Source organism: Chamaea fasciata, unplaced genomic scaffold (genome assembly GCF_029207755.1).
Source record: "Chamaea fasciata isolate MVZ Bird 193981 ecotype frontalis unplaced genomic scaffold, bChaFas1.0.hap1 SCAF_2, whole genome shotgun sequence".
Taxonomy (NCBI): domain Eukaryota; kingdom Metazoa; phylum Chordata; class Aves; order Passeriformes; family Sylviidae; genus Chamaea; species Chamaea fasciata.
In genome coordinates this window covers 57,254,550-57,282,444 of record NW_027094087.1, presented here as the reverse complement: position 1 = coordinate 57,282,444, position 27,895 = coordinate 57,254,550, and the positions used below count along the sequence as shown (strand labels likewise).

Sequence of the window (27,895 nt, the reverse complement as noted above, 5' to 3'; positions counted from 1 at the left end):
TAGCATAGAATTATTCGAGCAATAAAAGAGTTTATTTTTTCCCGTGGTTAGTTGTAAATGAGCCTTGAGGGAGCCCCGGAGTTCCAAGTTAAGCTCATTTCATACCTGTAGCAATAGCTTTAAAACCTAATCCTGGATATGTTTATACATTTTTAATAGGACCCCAATTTTACATACAGCATCCTCCAGTGGCTTCAGCTGCTGTAGAATTCTCCTGAATAGATTTTTACTGTTAGGCTCAGCAGGTTCAATGCTTGATTATCTTTCCTCCAGTTCAATATCTTCTCTTTTCCCTTTGTTATACACCAACAAGGGGACTATATGCAGGTTCTCTGTGGAGGATGCCTTGTACGTGAACATGCAAGCAATGTGGAATCGATCTGGCTGAATCCAGTATTCAAGGAATTTAATTGAATTATTGAAATTCAGGCTTGAACCCCTGGGACATTGATCCTGTATTGTCAGCCTCAAAACCAAGGTGCACTGGCTGCTTGATAATGTGTTTATATGGTTTGCAGTAGAAGGGATGGTGAATCAAAGCAGTGACAGTATCACTAACTGACAGGAAACAGAGGAACTGATGCTGAATACATTTTAAAATAAATCAATATAGAATGGCCTGATTGAACGATTCTGGCAATGCATTGTGTTGGCATGGCTGCTGACTTACCATTTTAAGAGTAGGCTCAGGATTCGTGTTAGCTGGAAAGCTTCAGAGGCCTGTTGCTGCAGCAATGCATTTAACTTCAAGACAGAGAATATTTGCTCATCTGTTTTCCTTGCCAGAAGCTAGAAACTATTGCTGCAGCTGCCAAGTGAAACAAAGCATGATTGAAAGAGAAATCAAATGATAAAATATTACCTACAAAAAGGTAAAAAAAATTAAAATCCAAAGAAATATCTTTCATTTATACTCATATAAGTGTGCTTTGCTTATTTTCCTCAGATATTAAAAAGATCACAGTATTGGAGGTTCAGGTCAACTAAAAGAAAAAAGAGATAATGAGAATTTCAAAACATTAATGCAAAATAATGCTCAGTCTTTATCATCTCTACTGAGACCTTACTCACATCCTTCCTCAAGTACAACTGCTGGAAAAAGGAGACAAAGCAGAGACAGCTGCAGGACTATTCTGCCCCATTGCATGTTGTTTCTTCCATCATTCTCTCTCACCAATTCACCTGCTTCATTCAATTTATCATTGCCTGCTTCCCTTGAAATGGGACCTGAGAACACTTGCCTGAGCTGAATTGCATGGCTGTTGCTCTAGTTGCTGCAAGAGGAGGGCAGCTTTATGGCCTTTCTGCAGCCTTATTCCCTTTGGGGGGGAATAGGCAATTGATGATCTTTTCTTCTATCACCATGATGTTCTGAAGCCCTAAGCTTGCCTGCCTTCCTTCCTTCCTTCCTTCCTTCCTTCCTTCCTTCCTTCCTTCCTTCCTTCCTTCCTTCCTTCCTTCCTTCCTCCCTCCCTCCCTCCCTCCCTCCCTCCCTCCCTCCCTTTCCTCAGCATGGCCAGTGTATGTCAGCAGAAAAATCAACAACTCCAGGCCTCCAAGGCTGATTCCTCCAAGGGATTTAATGCTCCCTATCCCTATGGAGTCAAGGGGCTCTGTGGGGTACTGTGCATGTATCTCTCTGTGTATCTCTGTAATCAGACTACTCATGGGCATTAGTGCCCTGCGGTTTTACAGGACTCCTGACTCCAGAGGTCATCCAGGGTCCTGAGGTCATCTATCCAGCAGTGCACTGGATCATTGCCTAATGGAACTGCAGAGTGTGTGCACGTATCTACCTAAGGCCAAGGTTTTGAGGAATAGGGGGAAGTCGAGGAGACAAAAGTAGATGCATGGCACCTTTCACCCTCAGAAACCGCCTTTACCTTCCCACTTAATCAAAGGTGTATGTGAATGCATACAAAGGGAAAATTACTCTAAAGCCAAAAGAAATCCTTGTCTCTGAGGTCTTTGTGTTGTAAACCTCAAGCCAAAAGTCAAGTAGTTACACTCTCTCCATTAGGATGACTTACCATATAATGTAATATCAGAGATAATATCAGGTCTGAGTCCCTCTTTCCACACCCTGAAAATCCCCCTCATGCAGATCCCTCTTTCCACCCATGAATCTAGAAGATATAAATCTCCCCTGTTATTTTACATCATGAATTGCTCTGTATTTGTTGAGATGTTGTTTTTCAAGCAAAACTACAAACAAGGGCTTTTTTAAAAAAATCCATTTACTTCAAAATGTATTCCCAAACAAGTTTCAATTTTCATCCTTTCGTGTTTGTTTGTCTGATACTCATATTTTACTTCTGTGAATTCAAAAAGTAAATTAATTTATCAGAAAAATGACACTCTGTAAGGGCTGACATAGCAGAAGACAGAAGAAACAATGTTGAAAATGATTCAAAATAAAGAATCAGGAGACACTACCTTCGGTCCAGGCAAAGCATTTGCTATCTTGAAATGATTAATGTTATGCCAATTTAAAAACAGGCAGCAGTTTTGGCAGCAAGAATGCAGAAATGTCCTCTAAATGGTAAAACACTTAGTTTTCAGAACTCACAGGGCATGTCCATACTAGTGTATAAAATGAGTCAAACTGTCTGTTCTCTGGCCATGAGGGCAAGTGACAACACAGTCAGCATCCCTGCAGCTAGGAAAGTCTCTGAGAATGGAATGGCCCCTCTGTCTTTCACACTCAGGGTCTCTCCAGGTCATACCCACACCCATGTTCATAATCAAGGAATGCATCAGGGAACATCTTCACTATGATATCAGCTCCAGGAAGTAGAAACAGAATTTGTGTCCTTCCTTCAGCTCATGGGAACTTCAAAGCCGCTTATTCTGACCCAGGTAAATAAACCAAGTGACCCTCTGCAACACAGGCATTCCTGCAATTCTGAGGAAAAAGGACTTTGCTTTCAAAGATTTTGCATTAAAACCAATTAAAACAAAATGAAACACGCAAACAAGCAATGAAAGAAATAATAATAATAATAATAATAATAATAATAATAATAATAATAATAATAATAATAATAATACCTCACCCAGCAAACAAAATCCCAAACAACAAAAACCTCCTAACAACCTTTAAGTAATTCCTGTATTCACATGGCTCTTTGGAAGAAAGGATTATACTTTTTAAGGTAATAAGTTTTATTTAATAAAAGTCACTAATGAACCTCAATATCTTTTAATCCACTAAGGAAAAGAGCTAAAGCTCAGTGAAATCAGTGGAAACACTCCTGAGGAACTTAATAGGAAATGGATCCAATCCTCTTGATCTTTTTCTTCCCCTGCAGTGTTTTTCTTTTTCCGTTGGTTCCTCTTTCTCTTTTTCACTGTCATCCAATTACCATCTTCATTAAATAAATCAAATACTAACATATGATCAGTGCATTCAAGTAAATACAAAAAAATACACTCAGATCCTAACAAGTGTGAATTCAGAAAAATTAAGTATTTTGATTTGTAAAAGTTACTTTGCTTACACCTTAGTAACTTTCTATTTAGAAGAGATTTTGCTTTTGGAGAATGCACTAAAACATTTCCTTCATGCTTAGAATTGCTTTGGTCTATGTGGAATCCATTATTGTAGTCCACATACAGGAATTCTGGGGGGTCTGTAATACACCAGGATAATCGTGTAGATCTTCTCTGGGGGAAAAAAAGGCACTCTGAGAAAAAGCTTTGGACTGGGACAGTGCTATAGCAATACACTGTTTATTTGCACAAAAACAATTTCTTTTATTACACTCCAGGAGGGAAAAGAGAAAGCGAAGAAATAAAAAGTATCTTTGTTTTCACTGGTCTCAAGCATTGGTTGCAGCAAAGGAAAATTAATTCCCTTTCCCTCTTTTGTGCAACAGCACAGAGGGAAATTACTAGGAATGTGAATCATTTCTGTACTGCTTTTGCTGAAATAAGAGTGCTACTGCAGGGGAGCCTGGACCAAATAGAGCTATGTGGAATATTCAAAGCAAAATTTAAAACACCCAGGACAAAATTTAAAACATCCAGGACACATACCATCGCAGCTCCTGGGACTGTAGAGGAATTGCAATGCTCTCTGCTGACCCTGATATATCCACCAGTACCTTCTCAGCACTCAGATTGTTTTCAACACTTCTGCATGACAAGGAGAGCTTCAGCATATTGTGTTGTGAAGTGCTTGTGTCTTCAGTGATCCTAGCTGGTTCAGATTGCATGCTCAGAAGAAACTATCTGGATTTCATGTGCTTAGACATTTTACGGTATTGAGAGAAGACATCAAGTATTGACCTGGCAGGAATCTGACAAAGAGACTTCCAGAGTGCTTCCCAACTTTTGGACTTCTCTGCATATCCTACCCAGATCCAGACTCCTTGCTCAATAGCCCTCCTGATGCCCCTCAACACTGAGCAGAACTGGATTTACAGATTTAAAAAGAACAACAGCAAAGTCTTCCTGAGTTCCCAGACAAGAAAATATCTTTCCCCTCAAAGAAGTCATACCAGATTACGAAAATAGTTTAGTGTCAGAAATGCTAAGGCCAGGGCCAATTGCGGGGGAAGGGGATCCGAGAGGTTGGATGGTGGCAGGGCAGGCACAGGACAGTGTCCTGCCCAGAATGGTCACAGAGCAGCAGTGCCTCAGCCAGGCCAGCAAAGAGGGAACACAGACAGACAGACACTGTGAGCTGGCCCTCAGACCAGGCAGCTGGCCCTCAGACCTGGATAGGGAGTGATGCCCACGGGGCCCTGAGAATTAGCTTAGGTAGGAAAAACAGCAGGAGGGAGATCCACACACAGGTACACAGTCATACAGGTCACTGATGTGAACATAGCAAACTATAGTGAAAATTTCCCATTGAATAATTACTTTAGCATTTTTTGTCCTTTCTGTTGCTTAGTCTTCTGCAAGTTTCTGTCTCATTGCTCATTGTTTGCTGTTTTGTCCAGGTAAATATTTGTTTGATTCCAACAGACCAGGTTTATATGCATAAGGACAAGGAAGGTCCTAGTAAAACCAGTTCTTTTTTGGCTTCATTTTCCCAACTTCAACATGAATTCTCTTGCTCTGGGACACTTTTCCATCTCCAGCTTTCTTTCATCATAATCAATCTCATTATCAAACCGTTTTCACTGATAACATTAAGCATTTAAATTAATTTGGGGTTTCTGCCACTACTGCTTCTATTATAAGATTTTTTATAGAACATCTTTTTTTTTCCAATTTTCATACCACACTTATTATGTCTTATTTAGGTCAAAACTGTCCCTTACCTTTAATGGGCATTATTTTACTTTTATATGCTTTTATCATATTTTTATACAAATAGACCAAATGAACTCTTGGTTTTTATTTCGTTACATTAAAAATGTTGATAAGATTTGACCACAGAACATGCTTTCTGTTCCTACAGCACTACTATTAGCTCTTTTCCTCTCTCCACCTGCTCCATTAGGAGTTTAACTTGTTGAGTTTTTATGACTGGAATTTTAAACTCCATACCAGATAATGTCTCAACAGTGCAACTTATAATTAATACTTAATGTTTTCGTTTTGCAAAGGCCTCACTGGATACATCTGAGAATTGTATTTCCATTTTTTACTGCTACATGCACATAGGTGGTGCATAATAATTCTTTGACTGACTAATACCCCTAAGTCTTCCTGTTTCAACCAGTGGGCCTTCTGATTGAAGAAATTCTCATTGCTCCCTATGTTCATTTCCTTGCATTTCAAACTAATTAAATCACATACCTTGTCCCAGTTCTAAAGCCTATCCATTTCTTCCCATGTGATATTCTGATCATCTTCCATATTGCCAACATCTGCTATGCTTGTATTTCTTGAAAAAAATATTAACTCTTTCCTCTATCTTGTATTCAAGATATTGCTGATATTTTCCATAACATTGTGTTGGATTCTGATTCTTGAGGAATTACAGCCAATGATTTATTTTTACTTTAGAGTAAATTTTTGAAGTTCACACTGTGCTAATCTGCCTTTTATTGCCAATATGCAATTATTTTCCATGCACATTGAGTCCAAGTATATTAAGTGCTAAAACAATCTCTTTAGACCAGCTCAGTTATCAAAGGTCAGTTAGATGCAATCCACTTGCTAATTCAAAGGTCAGTCTACCTTTTTCATTCATCTCCATATATTTAAATATAATACAAAAGGTGTCTGTAATCTTCATATACAACTAATGTAAGTTTAGCAGATTTTATAGGACAATTTCTAATACCTTTCTCAGACAGACCAAGTATGGCTTGGCTGTACCTTTACCACAAGCTAGAGTAACTGCTTCCAGCTTCTTCTGGAATTTGTCTGCTATTCTTTCTCCTGAGTAGTCCCTGGTCCATGCCTGAGGAGTTCAGTTGTCACAGCAGGATACTGTGAGCACCGAGGCATCCCCTAAAGGCAGCCCCAGCAGTGCCAGGCTTTCTAAGGGAGAGCCATGTGTGAGCAGGTCTTGCTGGTTCAGTCAGAGATTAGGATTTCCAAAGAGGCTCAGCAACCGTTATTACCCTAGACTGAATCTCCTAGGAAACAGCAAACTGAAGCTGTATTATCTCTTCCCTGAAGCCTGCCAATCTCCAGTCTAACAAATAGACACAAACAGGCAGGCATAAAAATATAGACCCTTGCCTGGACCACCCTGCCTGGACAGATGCGGGGAGCAGTGTGCAGGGTGACCCAAGCCAGACATTCATCCCATAGATGCTGGGTTTGCCTCTGGAGGGGGTGACTGAGCTCTGTGTTGTCAGTACAGAAAGGAAAGATAAATGCAGAGTGGAGAACAACTGATGAAAGGCAGGTCCTGAGACCAAAGCTCTGTAGGAGGTAACACAGCTTTGTGGAAATGGTGTGCACTGAGTGGAGACTGCAAACTCCAAAGATGACTTTACTACTTGCAGAGAAAGGAAATTCTATTGAACCTTTTGCTCCAGTGTTTGGATAAAACCCATCTTTTTCAAAGTAGTTATTGAAAATATTGGAGTATTTATTAATGAATACAGCTTTTCAGTTCAGGAATATCATCTTATCGTGGATGATAGAATGAAATAAAACAGAAAAAATATTTTAATCATATTTTTGTAGATTACATCAAATCCAAAACATAATTTACATATGCTATAAAAACGAGATAGAACTGATATGATTTTATGAACAGGAAATGCCAGTTTTTAATCTTTGTTTTAAAAATACTTGCTTTGCTGATAAGCACCGATGCAATTTTCACAGACACGTATCTTTTCTTTCTTCACGTGGATAATAACAGCAGGGCCAAACAAGAATTTTCCAACTCTTTCATTTTCCTTGTGTCCACCCATAGTTTCTGAATTTGTTCCAATTACACCTGGCCTCATCAGGTGGTCCATAATCCAGTGACTCCTGGTGCCATATTCACTTGGCTCCCGAATGACGTGCATCCACCACCATGCCAGGTGAACATATATAAGCTGGGGCAAGGAGGATGTTAAATAAAATGGAGGGCATGTGCAGAGAACCATAAAAAAGCATTCATTTTATATATTCCCTGCCAGAAAATCCTAAAGGCTAAAGCCTTCTTGCTGCAAACAGCTTGGCATTTACGTAGCTAAACTGTGTCTCTACCCATTCAAGGATATAGCCCAGTCCATAAAATTATCCATGTGCATAACAGCTTATGGGTTTAGAACAGCAGAGGTAAATGACTTATAAACAGATCACACAGATGGCAAAACTGTTCCAAGAAGGTTCTTTTTCTCCACTGGTGTGAAGTTGACTCTGAGGTACATAGCTGCTGAAGCCTGAGAGAGGGTTAAAGAGCAGGTAGGAAAAAAAAAAAAAAAAAAGAAAAAAAAAAGAAAAAAAAAAAAGAAAAAAAAAAGAAAAAAAAAAGAAAAAAAAAGAAAAAAGAAAAGGAAAAAAAAAGAAAAAAAGAAAAAAAAAGAAAAAAAGAAAAAAAAGAAGAAAAAAAGAAAAAAAAAGAAAAAAAGAAAAAAAGAAAAAAAGAAGAAAGAAAAAGAAAAAAGAAAAAAAGAATAAAAGAAAAAAAAAGAATAAAAGAAGAAAAAAAAAGAAAAAAAAGAGGAAGAAAAAAAAAGAAAAAAAAGAGAAAGAAAAAAAAAGAAAAAAAGAGAAAGAAAAAAAAAGAGAAAAAAAAGAAAAAAAAAGAAAAAAAAAAAGAAAAAAAAAAAAAAAAAAAAAAAGGTGGTGGGCATTTTTGCCCGCTGGTGGCATACAGCACACCATCCAGCCAGAGTTTATGCAATAGGTGTAGGCTCCAAAACTGAAAATATACAGAATTTGGTGGTGTTCAAAGTTGGAATAGTGGCTTTTACAGCAAGGTGGTCCACATTCTGCATTTAATTTCAGGAACTGAATGCAACTTTCAGAGTAAGTTCTGCTGAATAAATGTCATTATGGGATCCTACAAGTTTAGCATAAAAATTAATATTGTTCAGAAAGTGAGAACAGGAAGGAGGGAGAGACAGAGAAGGAGTACATACACAGATGTACTATGTGCTGCTAGAGAATAAAGAATGACTGTTCTTAGTTTTGCAACACAGTACCACAATCATTTTCCTGAAAATATGGTTACCACAAAGAAAAATAACATGAAGATGCACTGAGATTTACAAATGCTTTTTTACCTGATTAGATTTACTATGAATTCCCCAAGGCTTCTCTCTGCTTTCCAGTCTCTTTACTTTCAACGATAAACCAATTGCATTGATAATTTAACAATCTACACGATTTCCTTTTCAGAAGAAGTAATGTCATATATAGCAACTAGAGGCTTCACGACATTTCAAAATTATTAATAAATAAAATCAGGTTTGGAAATCAGAGAAAGCAATGTCCATGAACTCCTCTCATTATCGTAAAACTTTATGTTAAAAAATAAAAAATAAATTGCATTGTGCAACACTGGATATATTTCTGCACTTTCAGTTCAAGTCACAAAATATATATTTCCTCATTTATCCTCGCTATCTTAACAAACAAAAGGTCAGTAATATGGTGAGAACATTCATGCATGAGCCTGCAAACACAGCACAAAATAGGAAGATTTCCAAAGTTCCAGGCAAGTATTTTGTCAGCTTCTTCAGCTTGCATGTTGTTTAGAGTGTTAGGTGTTAAGATTCCATGATAATAGGCTCGACATTGGGAAAAAAAAATAAAAAAAGTAAACCAACTAAAAAACTATCTAGCTAACTTTGTGGGAGATAGATAGATAGATAGATAGATAGATAAATAAATATGGGTTTATTGAAGTTTTTTAATGCTTTTTTACTTTTGAGGCCTTTGCTGACTGTTCAGCTACAAGCAGAACTTATCACCTTTCTCTGTTTCCAGTATGTGCTATGTTACAGATTTCTTAATTGGATAGCTTGTAGACATTTTAAAGACAGGTCATATCCCCAGGCCCTGGCACAACAGTCAAGAGTTAAGAGTACTGAGTATGACTTCCAGAATAATTTTGGCTTGAAACTATTCAAGGGGAGAAACTGGATTTTTTAAGTCTAGAAATTCTTTTTTTCTACAAATGGGAAAAATATTAAACCAGAGACCTCAATGGTAAGGTTTCTCATACATCTCTAAATATACCTATTTTTTTTTTCTAGACTAAGTCTTAAACACTGGTTATTAGGCAGTAATAACAAACCTATAGAATTATTCTATGAAAACATGATCCCTTCTTCTTGAGATTACAAATATGCAACAGCCTGTTATGAATAGGTGCTGCTGCACCTCAGCACTTTTGAACTGTATCTTTGTTCAAAAATTATGGCTATTTCTGTCAGCAGGATGTCTGCTAACAAGAGTGGCCACTCTACTCTCAAATCTAACAGGCAAGCCTCTTGCATTTTTATACTATTCTTAGTGTGAGACAGTTAAATGAGGCCACCCCCTGGCCATGGTTCACCTTCTGATAAAAACATCAGTGATTTTTGTGCTTGACTTATATTTTACTGAGACATAACTGAGATAGGGCAATCTATGCCTTTGGTCAGTCCACTTAAGGCAGCCATTGGGGTGGCATACATAGTACCCACAGTGTCCTAAGGACACAAACAAAGCCATTTTTGTATGGACCAATATATTTTGTTAATAACTAATGCACTTCGAAAAAAACATCCAAACCTCTGAAGCAAGACATAGGCTCACGAGCCTGAAACGACCTAAAGAAAGACGATTGTGCCTGGAAAGCTGCCTGTTTTGTTCACCTGATAAAAAAAAAATCTTTTCTCTTCCTGATATATTTGCATTACCTAGAAAGAGACCTTCTAATTCAGGAGTCTTCCCAATCTTTCCAATAGCTAAAAAGTGGTACCAGCTTTCATTTGTACCAAATTTTCTACCCCATCTTTTGTCTAAAACACACTGCATCTTTATGCCAGCCTAGGCAAGATGTTTTTGTGTCTCTTCTGGAAATTGCTCATATACAAAAACATGGATCTAACATCCTTCTTGTGATATAAGCTTATGCTAAGCAATGTCTCCACACTTCCCAAAATTACACTTGCCTGTATCTTTATATATTCTTTGATCATGTTGAAAGGATGAATCCATTGTGCTTGTTTATTAGCCCCAACAACTGTGTTCATTACATGGGTGGAAACATTCCCTTCAGCACGTTAATTACAAATTCACACTAGGGGTTCCTTTGTGTTCTGAGAGAATACAGTTCTTTGATTACACAAGACCTAAGTGGCATTTCAGAATATCAGCATTAATAACTCATTCCTACAGATCTACCAGGTAGAATTAAAATTAGGAAGAAGGGTTATAACTTGTCAAACTATGTTTCTAATTAATGGAGTTGTGTTACAACAACTACTTGCTCCTCCACAGATTGCACTGTTTTCCTAAATACTGTTGTTCTGATGTCACATGATGAAAATCTGCAGTTTTGAAAATCTACCATTATGAATTCATGGGTGAACATAATAAAATATATTTAAAACATGTAAAATATGCCAAAATAGGGTTTATTGTACAAAAAATTTTGAACATCTTTCTGCAGAATGTTTGGAGCCATGAATTATTTCAGGTCATTTAGGTGGTATAATGTAGCAGAAATTATACTTTTCTTATATGGAAATAGTAATAATTTCCCTAAAAGTTTTTTTTCTTTTTAATGTGATTCTTATGGAGAAGAAAAATATTCCCATGGAGACAGAATACTGAGATGAATCATTCTGTGCTCCAGGAGTAAGGTTGTGTTTTCCTTGGAAGCTATTAAAAAAATCACTTCCTTTCATAGTTTTTTTTTTACCTATTTTATTAGTGAAAGTGGGGAATATAAATTCTCCATGGGTGGGATTTATGCCTTGTAAATCAGGCATCTAAACCCTTATTGTCTAAGTACAGTTTAATTCTTGCTTTCCTTGGAGTTAATGGGGTGCAGTAAACACAATCCAGGAAGTACTCAGCCTCAGACAGAAATCTAGCAAAGACCAGATGAATTCCTCTTTACAGATGTTTGTGTCTTTCTATTAACTACAAAAAGACCTTCAGGTGATGAGCTCAGGTTTTAACTTGCCACCTTCAATATGCATGGCAAATATTCCTTCACAAATCCACATAATTACTGTCAAATCACTATTTACAATATGACTCCCTGGTGAAACCTACAGGGCTTACAGACAGTGGACAAGCTGTTAGCAAGCTCAGACTTCTTCTGCAATAATTTGTTTATTTTGTGGTTATCTTATCCACCCTTTTGTCCCTGGTGGATGCTTTACACACCTATGTGTATTTTGCAGATCCAAAAGCAAATCCTGGCTCTGTGGAAAATGGCAGAGCCAGGATCTGTTATTCTCCCTCAAATATCATAAGATGTACAGAACAGTTAGGTCTCAGTCCTTAAAATGGTTCACTAGCCTCTACATACTATTGCTCAAACCAAAAAATCTACTAAGCACTTATAAATAGCCTGATCAAATAAAATAACTGTGACAGTATGATCAGGTTGTTCTGCTTCAAGGGAAAGAAAAAAAAAAAACAAAAAAAAACAACAAAACAAAACAAAAAAGAAAGAAAAAAAAACCACAAACCAACACAGAAACCATACAGTGTAAAATGATCCTTTCAATGAAAATTGAGTTTTTATGGTTCCTTATTAAAGACTTCCCTTGCATCTAATTATATTAAACTTCTACATTCTCTGCTTTTTCTCATCAGTAATCTCACAATCTCCAAATCTGTGAAAGTAAATGCTTAGTCAGTGTGTAAATTGAGGACAATTATCATTATGACCACACAGTAATACAAAAATAATTAGACCATTGCTAGCAGCAAAAATATAAATCAAATCAGTTTGTAATAGGAACATTAATAATTTGTTAAAGATACAATCTATTGCACATGAAGATGGGAAAGCAGCTGAGCTGAGCTGCTGAGCTGAAGACAGTCCTTGTTTTGAAATAAAGAGCACAAAGTTCAGTGTATGTGCATCAGCGATAATCTAGGGGTGATTGTGTTCAAGAGAATTTACAACCTATTCCAAATGCGTGAACTCAGTGGAACTGGGAAATCAAATGGCTGAATAGTATTTATTATGCTACCCTTATCTTTGCCAAGGTGGAGAGAAAGACTGGAACAGTTCACTTTGCCTCCAGGCATCCAGTAATGAGCCAACCAGTGGTGCATTAGGAAGTAGTGGGCAAGTGGCATTTTCATCAGGTGCATTTTTAGTAGCAGAGTCAAGTAGCACTGGGAGCATTATAAGTAGTTCAGTCGAGTGCTAGAGCATTGGTTATTATAGCACAGAATGCACAATGACTGGAAAGCTTTGGGAAATATAACAAGCAGAGTTAGGCCTGAAACATCCACTTTAAATACTGTCAAACTTTGAACAGCAGCAGCTCTAAACTCAGACTTTCCCTTTGGCACCTAGGGATCAGTCTAACAGGCAAAACCTGAGTCTCAAATTCGAACTCTCCCAAATCCTAGAAAATCCTGGATGCATTTCTGATGAGAAGTAACATGGTCCAGATTCTTTCAGACCACAATAGAGAGTACAGCTGAATGCCACAGCCAACATTTCAAAAAAAAAGAACTATTTGGCATGGTAAGCATTAGTAGTCAGGGAGTCAAGGAAGTACCAAATGTGCAATCTAAAAATCATGAAAGAATTACTTAATTACTAAGTCTTTCCAGATAACAATACCCGAAAAAACTCTTCGCAATATCAAGGATAAAAGTAAACTCTTAGGCAAAGGGGTCTGTAGGATAAGACTTAGAATGGGAAGAGGGTCTACTGCATCACAATAACTCTGAATTATCAGGCTGTCAAGACCTGTTCTGAGGGAAATGTATGCCAGGTGCAAGTTACAGCACAAGGACTACCTCCCAGTCCATGTTTTTCTGCTACTTTTGCCCAAAATCATCCCTTCCCCATATGTTCTCCTCCAGGGACCAACTGACCTAAAATACATTGTGGGTCTGCTCCAGCATTTCACTAACAAGGTATAAATTTCGTGAATCAGGAAGTGGGTGAAGAGTTGTGTCCAATGCTAATCTATCTTTGTCTTCAGAGTGTTTATGAGAGGTGCTGGGATGAGGGGACAAACACATGGTGAAGTGGAATGCATCAAAGTGGGTCTAATAATCACAGAATAGAGCAAAACAGGGAAGAAACCAAGTATCATAGACATTGTTACAATATTGATATATATTTAGGGCAGGTAGCTACCTCACAGAGAATCAGAGAATCATTAAAGTTGGAAGAGACCTCTAAGATCATCACATCTAACTTTTAACCTAACACCATCAATTTCACCATTAAACCATGTCTCTAAGTGCCACATCTACACATCACATCATCCTCCAGGGATGGTGACTCATCCAAATTACATCAGTTTGAACAGCACATATTTGGACTCAGGATATTTGTGCACTGGGGCTGTGTCATCAACAGAAGTGACAGTTGATTGGTATGGGAGCTGGACTCTGGTCTTCCAGTTCTATACCACCAGTGAGATCACAGTAATGCTGAATTTTTTATATATATTTTAAATGGGAGACATGGCAAAGTCTCCATGTCTTTTGCTGTGCTCATTTCTAAATCTGCACAAAGCTGTAAACCTTCAGAATGTTTCTGATTCTGCAGCCCTAACCTGCCTAGGTTGGCTGGCAGTTTAAGGTCAGAGGCCAGGGTAGATGAAATGTCTGCATAAAGCTGAAGTCCTCCACAGGAAAGTCTAAAGACTGTGAGGAGGGCTCCTCACTGTCTGAGGTGATACAGCAGAGAGCAGCAGGAACACTAACCAGGAGTAAGCTCTCAGGAAATACTACTTAAGGGTATGTGGGAACAGTTTTTCTCCGTGGCCTCTGACAATTGCAGGTATCTTGGACTGAGTGCAGCCTGGACCTGCATTAAACCCTGCAAACAGGAATGAAAACTGTGCACAGTGATAAATTCAGAGCAAGAAATTGAGAGTCCACTATTTATTAAGACTTTCTCCTTTGGTGACAAGAAAAAGCTTTGGCGATGGTATCAATTATTATAGGCTATGAAAACGTGGCTGGCATCTTCAGTTGGCCTCATGAGGGGATCTGTTTTATCTGATGCACAAAAGCATATGCTAGCCACACTATCTATGCTCACAGACCATGGGAATATTTCTCTGCAGATAGCCAAGAGGTGATTCCCATGTAAGAAAACCAAAGATGATGAAAACTAGACACTGAAATCTTAGCAATTTAAGTGGGAACAAGAGACTGAGATCTGAAAGTGCTAGCAAATTGGTGCAATTATATTGGATCAAATCAGAAAAACAGCTCATAACACATTAATAGAATTACTATAATTGCTTCAGGAATACAAGGAGTCCAAAGGACATTTTCTTCTTTATTCCCTAATACAATAATATTTGAAATCTGTCAAAAATAGATTTTCTTTTAAAGAAAAAGAAAACCTTCACTGTTGCAGCAATTACTGCATTTCCCACTTTTCTTAATGTTTCATTACTTTCAGTTAAAAAAAAAAAAGTAGAGAAAAACAAACATGTCATTGGAGATTGTCTTGGTATTAATAAAAATTTACGTATTAGTATGTATTACATTACAAGCAAACAGCTCTTTTCCTCTCTGTGCTCTCTTTTAAAGAAAACTCATAAGAGGAGAATTCATAAGAAAGTTGCAGTTTAGTATAATGCTCTTCTTCTGTTTTACTTTTGTGGAACAGAACTGGCTTATATAAACATATTTGCTCTTGAAAGAGGATTTCTGCAAGGCTGCTTCAGGGAGAGACCAGTGCTTTTGCAGTGCCTGGGCTGATAATAAAATCCAGACTGTCTGGATATGTAAATGGTAACAAATTGAGCTGGTCCAGCAACAAATGTAGAAATAAATGCCAAGATAACTTGCATTTTTCTCACATGGAATTATCGTTTATGGGGTACGCTTCTTCTTCAGGTGCCGGCCAAATGATGTGCTGCAGCTCTTGTAAAAGGGGTACACAGAAGCAGCGTCTGTGCATATTCACGTCTGAGCTTGGTGGGTGCATCTCCTCACACGTCTTACATTCATTTTTATGAGATATTTTCTTTCATGGAATTTTGGATGCTGTTCCCATTATTCAGCTATTTTCCACATTTGTTCTGTCTGCCTACCTGTTTCTGCTGACAGCAATCAATTAGGACTAGTCCTTTGCTATGCAAAATGGAGATCTTTCTCCTCTGAACTTTAAAGGGTGCCACTCAGAACAATTTCTCTTTACAGTACCTTTAACTGTCTGCAGAGCTTTGCCCCCATTTATGGTGTGTTTAGACTGATGGGTTTGGTGATGGGAATCCCCTTGTAAAATCAGAGGTGATAATTGACTTTCAGCCATGGTCTCTCTCTGTTGCTTGGGCCCCTATTCTCTACATAGCTATCTAAACTCATGAAATATGAAGGGATTTAATTTTTACTCTTTTTTTTTTTTTTTTCTGTGCTAGGGTCAACATTGCCAAAAACAAAAAGGAAAAAAGGAATGGGTAGACACATAATGATCACATTCACAAAAGATATGTTTTCTTGAGAATGAAGTCTAAAATATCCCACCTTAACAACCCGAAATGAGCTATTTCTCTCTGAGTGGTGCAGATAGACCTGCATATGTCTGGGCTCCTGCTATCCCTCATGAGAGTTTTAGTGTGCTGATGTCCTGCTTCTTTTATTGTCCTCCACTAAGCTTTATTCCCTCAGGAGCAGAGGGAGTGGAGAAGACACCACTCAAAGCAACAGCCAGAGAAAGGCCTGTCAGTGCACTGAGAAGTCTTGCCCAGGGGAGGGAATTACACTCTGAATATTAGTCATGCAGATTAGCCCTTCTCAGGGGGAACTCCAGGGAGACTAGCTTGCAGCACTCTAACAAATGTTTTCTGGTAGTTCCATTACTAAAAATAATGTTGTCTTTTCAACTCTGCAACGCACAGTTTGAAATGAAGAAGTTTCCATGACCAGGGCTAAATAACATGAGGACTTTATGTACACCTCAATGTGTTAATGTAAGCAACCTTCACCTGAATTAGGACATATGTCCCCAGTGAACATATACAAAATTTATTTGACATTTTACACATAATTTTTAATAGAAGTTTACCCAGTTTTCCTTTCTGTTTATCAATATTTTTGATATTTGTATCTTTTAATTCAAAACGACTATCATCAGATTTTATTTCTTGCTATTACCTGTGTAGTAAAGAATAGTTCTGGAGAAGAAGAGGAAAGAGCAGTATTTTCTATTTTTTTTAACAGTGATGTGCAAATAGTACAGAATATCTAAGTGTCTTTATACATGGCTTTGATTTACACAGATATGTGGTAATTCAATCACAGATTGCAAAAACAGAAATGACACTAGATTCTCAAAACATAAATCAACTCATAAACTTCAATTATACCCTTAAATCTCAACATCTTGAGGACTTAAGAGGTGTAATTTCTTAAAGAGAAATTTTACGTTAGTGAAATAGAAATATTTACACTTATTTAATAAATTTCTAATCCAAACCCTATTTTAACCTCAGTCACTTCATTAACTTCAGTGAGATTTGAGGATCAGGCCATTTGAGCAAAAGGATGAATTAACAGACTTTGACATTTCTCCTAAAGTGCAGGGTATGTGGGGGTTTTTTTCTGGGTCTTCCACTGTAAATGCCCTTTTGTGAAACCCTGAGATGTAAATTCAGGGACTAACATCTTCAGCACTTTGTTTGATCTCCAGTGCCATGCCATGATTTAAGAAGAGGCAGTTTCTAAAGTGCACTTCCAGCTGACTCAGACTGGCCTTTACAGTATTGATTGCAAGTAATGTTTGCTTTATGTACTGTTCAGTACGGTAATCCTAGATATATTGAAAGTGGGATCAGGGATCAGTATAAAATGATGTGACAATGTTTAGAAAAAGGATATACCCCTACCAGAGCTTTGTAATTACAATACAGGGAAGTTTGATGAGGCCATTACTGTATTAATTCAATCTCTAGAAATGTAAAAGTTAAAAGGATCAACAAGATCAGTATTTTTAATAGGAAAGATTTACATTTGGATCGTAAGAAGTTTCTTTAGTAAAGATCCCCAAGATTGCTCATTGATTTGTTTAGACAAGAGTCTCGAGTATTTCAGAATTATTCCACTGTTTCATGTATAATGAGGTCCATAGCAACAATTATGTGTGTAATTTCATTAGAAAAAGTGTTCTTTTGCAGCCACATGCAGTATGCTACATTTATTCACACTACAAGAGATGCCATTTTTAAATCTATCAACATATATCACTACCATAACTGAATACTGCAATGTGAGAGCCTTAAACTCCAGCATAAATCTGAACTTTTTCCATCAAGGCCTGGTCCCTTTCCTACTGACAATGGCCCTGATCAATCAAAAAAGGTGAATTCTCAGGAGGCAGAGGATCAACAACAAGTTTTATATAAAACTTATGCCTATGCTCCCCAGAAGAGCTGGAGCAGAAATCTCCCAGTTCCTTGATCCAGTGTGCGCAGACGGCTCCCTACACAAAAATTTGGTACCTGATCCATGAACAGAGTGGGAGAGTTGCAGCTTCCCTTGCTGTGAACCTGCCAGTGGAGAAAGAAATATTAGATGGCAACACTGTGTTAGAGCTATTAAATGAGCTAATATGGCTGGGAAACGCACAGTGGTATGTATAACATTTACAGAGTTGGTTTTAGTGTAAGATTACTCAACAATTCTAGGATCTATAGCTGTTGAACTACAAATATTCCCCACTGTGGACAGAGTTGTGTCAATATACCAATTCATTTGGGAGGGTTTAAAATCATTAGGGAAGGTTTGCAAATGATATACCCTCAAGATTCACTGTGTTTTACCACTGTGATTTACAACTTGAGATGCTTTAGCATGGGATAATCCAAATGTTGTTTAAAGCTCAATCACTTGAAATTAACTAACCTGTTAATTCCTGACTGATCTATGTCTAACCCCTTTGCACTGCCCAGAATGGTTTATCTCCAGGATCAAGAAATCCTGTAGTGATAGGAACAAAATAGTAGTGTGGCTGCCAAGCAAAATGAAAAAGAAAGGGTGCCTTAATTACGGAGCTCTAAGTTGTGCTATGAAACCATGGAGCTATGCACAGTAAAATGCAACTACTTTTTAGTGGTATCCTTACACGTAAAATGTCAATGTTCAAGTGAGAGGATGAAATGTATATTTTCTGAGTTCAACTACATTGAAATGATTGATTGTGATATAGTCCAACATTTGGGGGTTTTTTCTGCTTAGTGTCAGTCATTTTTTAACCCCCAATCTGCCTGTTAAAAAACCTTTATGTGACTGTATTTCCTGTGCAAATTCCAAAATTCAGGTTATGACTGCATGCATTCTGATTAAGTAGGTCTTACTGTTTACAATTTCAGCATTTGGGAGGGAGTGCAAAACAAGTACAATAGGTTAGAAATGGTATTTTATGAAGGGAGTCTTTTGTCTGCCAGCAGCTCTGGCCTATATTCTTGCTCCCATATTGATGGAAGTTTTGATGTGGTTTTCAGCTTCTGATGTCATTCATTCTCCATCTGAACATATCTGTGCCATTCCTGCCACGGAATGCCTGTTGCACACCTCCTGTGTAGTCATAAGTGTTCATGATAGAGTATAAAAAATTTAATACATACTCTATATGAAACAGTCACCGCATTAAAAAAAAATAAAATAAAATAAAAAAAAGTCACCAAACCCCTGAAGAATGTCTGTTAAACCCTGGGACATACTAAATTAATTATGTTTGCTGTCCCAAGGAATCTCATCACCTTTAGCAGCCCAGTAGCACAGCATCAGGAGTGAACTCACTTTATACCCTGGAAATGGGAAGTTCGTGTAGGGTGTAGGTGCACGTGTGCCAGGCACAGTCCTTGGGCTCCAATCATCCTCATATTTGATACCTGCAGGGATATTGGAATTGTGTCTGCAGCTGCACTGTAGATGCACACAAGCTCTGAGGTCATCTTTTCCCCCAAGTCTCTGAGGTAGAAGAAGAAAAAGTTTGATTTTAGGTTTCTGTTGTGCTACCTGTACCTGAAAGATCTAACCCACCTGCAATACAGCCTTCAGGATGAGAAAACACAGGATGAAATGCTGTTCTGATGGAACTAAGAAGCATTGGGAGTGTTGTACCCTATTTCTTCTTTTGGGAGAGACAGCTATACACACACTGGCTGCTCAACCCGGCAGGAAGCCCCAGGCCCTCAGGGAATGCAACCAGTTTCTCAGTGCCTCAATCACCACTCCAATTTGCCATGCAGAGACTCTCTCAGAGCTGCTGCCTGACAGGTCCTTCATGGTGGTTCTGTGCAAGATCCAGCCAGGGGCACCATAACAGCTACAGGAGACCAGAGCTTTACCTTGATCATTCCTTTCTCCCAAACCACCCACTGAATTATGATAAGGCAGCACAGAGATGCAGTGGTGTCTAAAAACTCCCTGTATTTGAGGAGAAAGGTGATTCCTTGCATCCTTTGCAACACATGCTTTACAGGGGACCTATAACCCCACTCACAGGCAGCAGTCCCCTAACACATCAGGGAATCTGGTCTTTCCCACCAGTTCACTTGCCAAGTTCCTTTCTATGCTTTGAAAGGATATTTTTTGTTTAAATGAGTAATCAAACAAGTGTATTTGCCATCCCCTCCTCTCTGTAAATGCTTGTTGCTTTGGAAAATGTATTTTATCACAAACTACAGGGAATAATTTCGTGGGATACCCCATACTAATCTATTGGCAGTGTATCACTGAAGTGTACTTAAAATTAGGCTCCACTATGAAAAGTCATGTGTTGTTTAAGCACTGCCAGCACACTTGCCACTGCCTTGAACATAAACAAAGCAAGTCTCTGCCCCAGTGTGGTCACAGAAAGGGCACTCCAGAATCAATCCCTGCATGACTGGAGCTACTTTGCTGCAATCTGCAGTGTGTCAGAGAAGGTGTGTGCCCTGCACGACAGATTTGGGGAGGGTCTTACCCAGAAACTTATCAAACCCTACAATATCTCTACCGGAGCTGCAAAGGGACCTGCAGCCAGAGAGCCAGGCAGTGAGCGAACACTGCATCCCCAGTCACACACACACACACCAGATGTTACACACTGGGACAGGGGTGAGAGATCACACAGACACCTTCTCCCTGCATCCCCTCTCCTAGCACCACCACTTACAGGAGCCTTTTATTTCTCCGCATCGAGCAATTTCCGCCTAGGTTTGCGAGTGGGTGTCATGAACGCAGCCCAGCTCCGTACCTGAAGGGGTCTTCTTGCCTCCAATACCGCTTTTCACGCTGGCCATTTCTCCTGCTTGTTTTTACACGACTCTCCGCCCTGGCTGCAGCGGTCCCGAGCCAAGCCCGGGTCTCGGCCCATGCCCATCTCAATCCCACTGCCCATCCCCATCCCGATCCACATTCCCATCCCCGGCCCCGGCGCGGCTCGGGCGAACTGCGGGCGGGCTGTGCCATCTTGTGGCTGTTAGCGGGGGGAAAATAAATAAATAAATAAATAGAAAAAAAACCACCGCTGTTCGCGTTACAAATTAAAATCTCCTCTCTCATAAATATCAACTTGTTAAACTCTGACTTCAGTTTTAAAAGGCAGAAAATTAAAATGTATACCTCTGTCTCAAAAAAAAATCGGTAATTAGACATAATCCACAGGTGTTATTTTAATGATGCCAGCTCTTCAGACACACGGGCTGAGCAAATGTAGTGTGTTGTTAACTAATTACGTTGTCTTAATTCGCCAGTTTAAAAAACTTAAATGTCCTGAACAAATAAAATAATTATCTCGGATTTCTTCACCGTTCCTGCTGCCTCGCACCATCTGATGCCTGGCACTCTGGGTTTGGCTGCACTGAGCAGCATTTGGAGGGTTCCGGGAGGCTCTAGCAGCCCTCTGGCATCAGACATCAACCGGGTTTTGCAAACCGGGGATGCTCACACCATCCTCACTAACAATATCTGATAGAGGCTTTAAAAGCCAGCTTGTCTCCCGCTATTACCTTTCCAACCCATATCTTAATTGACCAAGGAGAAAGCGTCTCTCAGGCAAAGTCTGCTGTGGAACGGAGCTGAGCTGATTCCCCCACCCTCCCTTCTTCAGACAGCAGGCAGGCATGGGTGGCATCTTCTCTTTCAAGGAGGCATTTTGCAGTTCTCAGTGCCACTGTGGCCAGCGACAAACTTCCATCTAACTTTCTCCTCTCAAAAATGTAAAGTAGAGAAAACAAAATCTATGCATCATTTAAAGATGCCCCAGGATAGCTTTGAATTATGCAATCCACAGTTATGTGAGCTGCTGTTTAAGGGATTCCTTGGATCTTTTGTGACACTGATCAATCCCCTCTTGGTTTTATTTAAAAGACCAAGTCACTGAAGCATTCAAACCACATTATTCACATCTTTCATTCACATGCCTGGAAAATAATGAAAATAAACACATAAGGAAGAATGAAATACATCCTAACTAGCCACACTTTTCACAGGTTAGCCCCTCTGTAGAAATCATTCTGAGAGGAAATAATGGGAGGATTAAAACCAGCTTTTCAGTCTATTTTAATCCAGGTTCAGGTCATTGCCCTTGTCATTCACAGGGTTTTCTCCTAAGATGCAATCAAATTGCGCAGGTTGAGGCTGTTGTGCAGAAAGGTCCGTTGCTCTGTGAAAGGCATTCCCTTGGCCTGTGTCTGAGCACTCCACAGGCTGTTCTAAATTACCCTGGCCTTTAACATCCTAAGGTGCCCAGAGAAGAGATCAAGCACCTGTTTAACAGGGCATATCAGCCACCACACCATTTCCTCTCTCATATCTCTGCTTACCAGGGGCCAGCACCAGGACCCAGGAGTGATGAGGAATGCCAGGACCAACCCTGTGTGATAAAGATGTGCCCGGCCCTCTGGGCACTAATTATCTGGGCACAATTTAAAGTCATCACCAGAGAATCTGCTCCCAACAAGGCTGTGTGTCAAGGACTGACAGTTCAAGCAATTTTCACAGCAATTTTCAACCCTGCAGCTGGTGTACTTATACAAGAGGATTTCAGAGCCATATTAAATTACCTGCCTTGGAAATTCTGGTGCTGAATACAGACTTGGGTTATTGATTTTGGAGGACTCCAAACACAAATTCTACGGCCCACCTTCAGTTAGCCTCCTCCCCTGGGACCAGACATGGAAAATTATGCTGTCAACCCACTGCCCACCCTTTCCAGAAGCAGCTTACACCCTTTGTCTCTTTCCTCTCTCAGCAGCAATCTGACTTTTCCATAGCTCATCCTGCAAGGTTATTTACCACTCTTGGAAGGACAGCTGGGAAAAATTCCTAAGAGGGGGACTACATCCTAAAATCCAGATTCAGCTCCCCATCCAGCAAATTTTAACTATCCTGAAAAGACAAATGCCCTCTCACAAGCATAACCAAGGCAAATATATGGCAATGTACCCTGGAAGATGCTATCCTGGACTGGTATTCTGTGGACCTGGACTGCAGCCTTGTTCTGCCTCTGGCTTACTTTGTATGCATTTTTTCCACCTTGCAGTCAATTTTACAGTAGCTTCTAGCTCAGGCACTTAGGCATTTGAACTGCCAAATGAGGTTTTGAAAGGTGTGCTCACATTTGCATATATTTTCCAAGAACATGTCTTTATTTATGCCTCTCTCTAGTAGTAAATTTTAATCCTGCTAACAGCAGGAATAAATGTAGTGGGCAGAATAAAGTAGACTCTAGGAGTCTAACGTTTTTTTCTTATTCTCTTCAGACAATATACAACCTTTCAAGTTTGCCTTTAAAGGACAAAAAAACCCTCTACATTGAAAAAGGCTTGCTTTTTTTTTTATTATTTTTTTTTATTTTTGCTAAGCCATAGACAAACTTATGTCCCTCTGCAGAAAGGGAAAAGGATATTGAAACAGCCTTAAGACAACTGAAGTATCTTTTATTTCCTATACTATTTAACGATGGTTGCTATTACTTTCAGAATCTAGTATTTTGCAGGTAATAAAAAGAGTGAAAAATCAATCAAAACAACAGAGCTCATTCCTAGAGGACAAAAAATCTTCAATATATAACTGACTGCCAGAAAGCAAGTTTTAAAATATCCTGCATCAGGTAGAAGTGTTGCAATAAGGAATGGAGACAAAACGCAGAACTAGAAAAGAGACAGCTCACATTTTAATTGAAGAATTGAACAGCAGCTGACAAGGCTCTGTGCTCTGCTCCCGTGGACACTTTCAAAAGGCCGAACTGCAATGCATAACACCCAATTCAGGCTGCAATGCTCCTGAGAGGGTTCAGGGACACAAACTGCTTTTATTATTGTCAGTTAGGCGTCAGCAATCCACTGAAAGTGAAAATCAGGCTTTCCCCACCAGGCACGCTTGGGAAGCTGACACAGAAATCTTACTAGAAAAGGTACAGAAAGGAAAAATAAGCAGGAGGTTTTACAGAGTCTTAGTGAGAAATTATTGTCATTGCTTCTCAAAGAGAACAGGGCTGACTTTAAAGCCTCGATTCTAATGCCATTAAAGTCCATGGAAATTTTAGAGATACTTGAATAGCAGAGGGATTTTTTTTCCCTTCTTCAGTTTTCCTTGCAGATCCAATTAATACAAAAGAAAACTGACTGATTCACCTACTGTTCAGGTCTCACGTGCCTTGTTGTATGTAAAGCTTGCTCCTAAGGTCTGCAGAGTCATATAGCATTACCACACTTGTGAGCACTCCATAAATAAGTAGTAGGAACTGTAATGAGAATACTAATGAAATGTGTAGCTTTGTAATTGAAAAATATCCTTTCTTGAGTTGTATTTTTAAAGGAAAATTAAAGGGATGATTTGTAGCACCTGATGTCACAAAGCCTCCCAAGCTAATGTACTGGTTGCCAAGTCACAATATTATGGAAATATTGATATTTTCTATGTGACACAGTCTTGTTATTTGAGAGGTATTCCACTGCCAATTAAAGATTCAACAGCTGCCACTGGCTAGGCAAAATTTCATTTAAAAAAGAAAAAGAGAGAAAAGATGTGAGAAGGAGAAATGTACCACACAGGCAGAGGTACTTTCAACTTGCTTCAGAGGAGCATAGAGGGGATCCAGTAGGGCACATGCTGCTGAGAGAGGCTAACAGAGGGGGAGAAGGCAGAGTGCTAAAAGAGCTGCTGATCCCAAATGCTACCTTCAAACTGAAAACAGGAATTGCCATGTGGCATATCTAGTAAATGAGGCTCAGAGGATTAAAACATGACATCTGAGGCTCTACAAAGAGTTGCTCTGGATGGAATCAATGCCAGTGCTTCTGAGTCCTCCTGGGGCTCTGCTGTATGTCTTTCTCATGTAGCAAAGAAAAGGGTTAAATGAAATCATAGAAGCAAGTGACTTCAGCAGATGTCTGACCTACTGCAGAGATTGCTGTGGAGATTTGCCATGGGAAACTATATCAGGGCACACAGATGAGGCTAATTGCTCCATGAGGGACAGAAGCCAGAAAACACACACATTAAAAAAAAAATAAAAAATAAAAAATTAATGTTTTCCCATATTCTAAATTTGGACAGACCCAAGGGCCAGATTTTTCCTGCGAAAAAGGAAAGGGAGTCTGTAGAAAATCCTTTTGCCATGCATTTGTTTGAACTCTGATTTCAAGCAGCTTTTTGCATCTCTTTGAATTCAGGCTGCATTAACAAGCACTTTGACTAACATTTAGGCAGGTAGCCAGTAGGGATCCTGACATATTTAATGTCCCTTGTTCCTTATGTATTTTTCACTTTTTAAATATAAGCCTATGAAACCAGGCATGTAAGTATTTTATGTAATAAGACCTGTAAGGTCTTATTATCTCTGCCTTCCTTTGCAGAGCCTCTTCATTCCGTGATGATGCTGTGGTTTTGGATTATATCATAGTGGAAAAATCTTTGGAGCAGAGACACCATTGCTATGTGTTGCTAGGCTCCTCAGCACAGTGGATCTCTAGTTCCAGTGTTATCTCTATTTTTGAATTTTTGGGACAGCTTTCGGCATACACGTGTTGACAGGTGCTGCTCTTGCCTTCCACCTTGTTGAGTCATAGCCATAAAATAGATATTCAGCTCTAAAGCAGCTGGATGCTGATGGGAGCCCATGCTTTCCCAAAGTGTTTTTGGAGCACAGGTTTAAATTATGAGTTTAATAACATATAATGGCATAGAACTTCTGTTAGTTAAACAACACAGCAGAGGAATTAAATGTATCCTTCTCAATCAGCACTACAGCAGCAGAAAGCATTTTATATTCAAGTTTTAAACAACCTACAGAAATTATCAGGAGATTCTATTAGACTTAGTCAGGAAGGGCTTCAGCACTTCATAAAAGGTTAGCAAAGCCAACTTAAACTGGTTTATTATTATTACAGTTCTTCCTCCAAAACATATGTTGCTTAACAACTTTTGGTGCCAAATTTTATGAAAACAAGCCACTTTTATTTTCATGAAAGCATGAAACATTTCATTGCCCCATTTTTCTGTGAAAATTTTCGCTTTGATAGAAAAGCAGCTTTTGATTCAATGAAAGTTGTGAATGCCTCAAAACAGATGTTTGCTAATAAATTAATCTCTATAACTGAATAACCCTTCCCTAAAGCTATTGATATAATAATTAAAATAAATAAACTCCTACTATAAACTGTTCCTACATGGAAAATCCTTCCTCTAGAACAACCTATATTTTGTTTTAAAAATGTACCAGTAAAGAGGATGGGTGAGATAAAACAGCTTTCACTGTCATTGTTTACCATTATCTCCCTTTAAGATTGAATGAGAATGTTCCTTTCATGCCAGTGCAAAAGTTTCACATCACCAGTCTCTTGATAATCTCCATACTATCAGTTCAGTGACTTCAACACTAATCTTGTGGTTGCTTCATTTCTGAGAATACCTCCATTCAATAAAGCTTCTAGGACTGTGACTGCAAGAAACAAAGAAATTACAATAAAATTACCAGTAAATAATTAAAATTAAACCTGGACTTAATACAACTAGACTACCATCTTCTAAATACATCTCTAAGCCATAATTATGAAAAAGACATTTTTCATAATGCAAAGGAAAGTAAGAAACTATTGAAATGTCCAAGTTCTCTACTGGAACTATGTGTATATGGGATTGCAGCTATGTAAAATTATTCACAGGTGTAAATTTTATTCAGGTTGAAGCTTCATATTATTCTTGATCATGTCTCCTTCTCTCTTTCATTTAGAAATCTCTTTTTGAGACTCATTTCAATGATCAATCTTTTTATTATAAAAATTAAAGTATTTGCTGTAACATTAATTAATTTTTCCCTGCTGTAATTATTAGAACTGAGCAAATAATTCACAATGAATAATTCATCTGCTGAATGTAAGCTCATTTTCTGCTTGCTGAATACCTGGTAGCAAATCTACTTTCCAGTTTATTTGTTAATCAAAATCATCTGATCATTTTGGTAATTTTTTTTTTCATGGATTGAACCTGAACATTTCCCTGTGAACCTTTGATATACTCTGCTTGCTACCTGATCTGCATTGGTAGATCATAATTGGTTTGGTGAAGCATGTGACTTTATCTAATTTTCTCAGTTTGGTGAATATTGCACTCTGGGCATGAATACATCTGTATGTGAATTTAAGTACTGTTTTCCTGCCAGTAGAACTCAATTATTCAAATCTCTTTGGGGGAAAGACCCCCTAAAGGAAATGTGAATATGTGAATCTATCAAAAGCTGAGCCAGTATTTCCAACAATTTACTTACAGCTTGCACTCTGGTTTAAGCAATTATTATGTTATTGAAAGAGAAAATAAGTGGTATCAAATTCAGCAGCCATATTTTCTGACCTCCAGTTAAAATGTAATGAGCTTCCACCTCATGGTGGATATTAGGGGACACTTTGTGCATCTGAGAAGTCTTTGTCATAATGAAACAAAATGTGCAGATGATGAATAGTACATCCCTAAAGCTTTATTGCCTAAATTGGAGAAACTGGATAACACTTTGACAGAAGTGAGAACATAGGAAAAAATGTTAAGAGGTGACTTCTACTTAAAGCAATCTATTTCTGACTGAAAGCCAGTAGCTACTTTCAAATATCCTTATTTTTCAGTTATGGTTTTAAGGTGACACTCCTTACCTGAATGATGAACCTGATGAATCTTATCCATAGAGTAGTGGAGGCCCATCTCCTCTGTACCTGTAGGGCAGGAAAATATCACCCTTCCAACAAACCATCCTCATCCTGCAGACCAGGATAGCTGAGTGGCAGATTTGTAAGGAGGCGAATTTCTTCTCCTCTCATCTCTGCATCTTTACTCTCTTCATCTTTGCTTTGATGTGTTCTGTTGCTGTTTCTTTTCTTGAAAGACACATTAAAGAAAT

At 38.6% G+C, this 27,895-nt stretch overlaps 1 long non-coding RNA gene across 1 annotated transcript; it reads right to left on the bottom strand.

Moving 5' to 3' along the window:
* Nucleotides 1-16,372: 16,372 nt before the first annotated feature.
* LOC136285960 (uncharacterized) lies at nt 16,373-20,863 on the bottom strand. The gene is made up of 3 exons (XR_010719614.1): nt 20,759-20,863; nt 19,318-19,488; nt 16,373-18,065 (listed from the first exon to the last, which is right to left on the bottom strand). It is a non-coding gene; the product is annotated as an uncharacterized lncRNA (long non-coding RNA).
* Between the last annotated feature and the right edge of the window lie 7,032 nt (nt 20,864-27,895).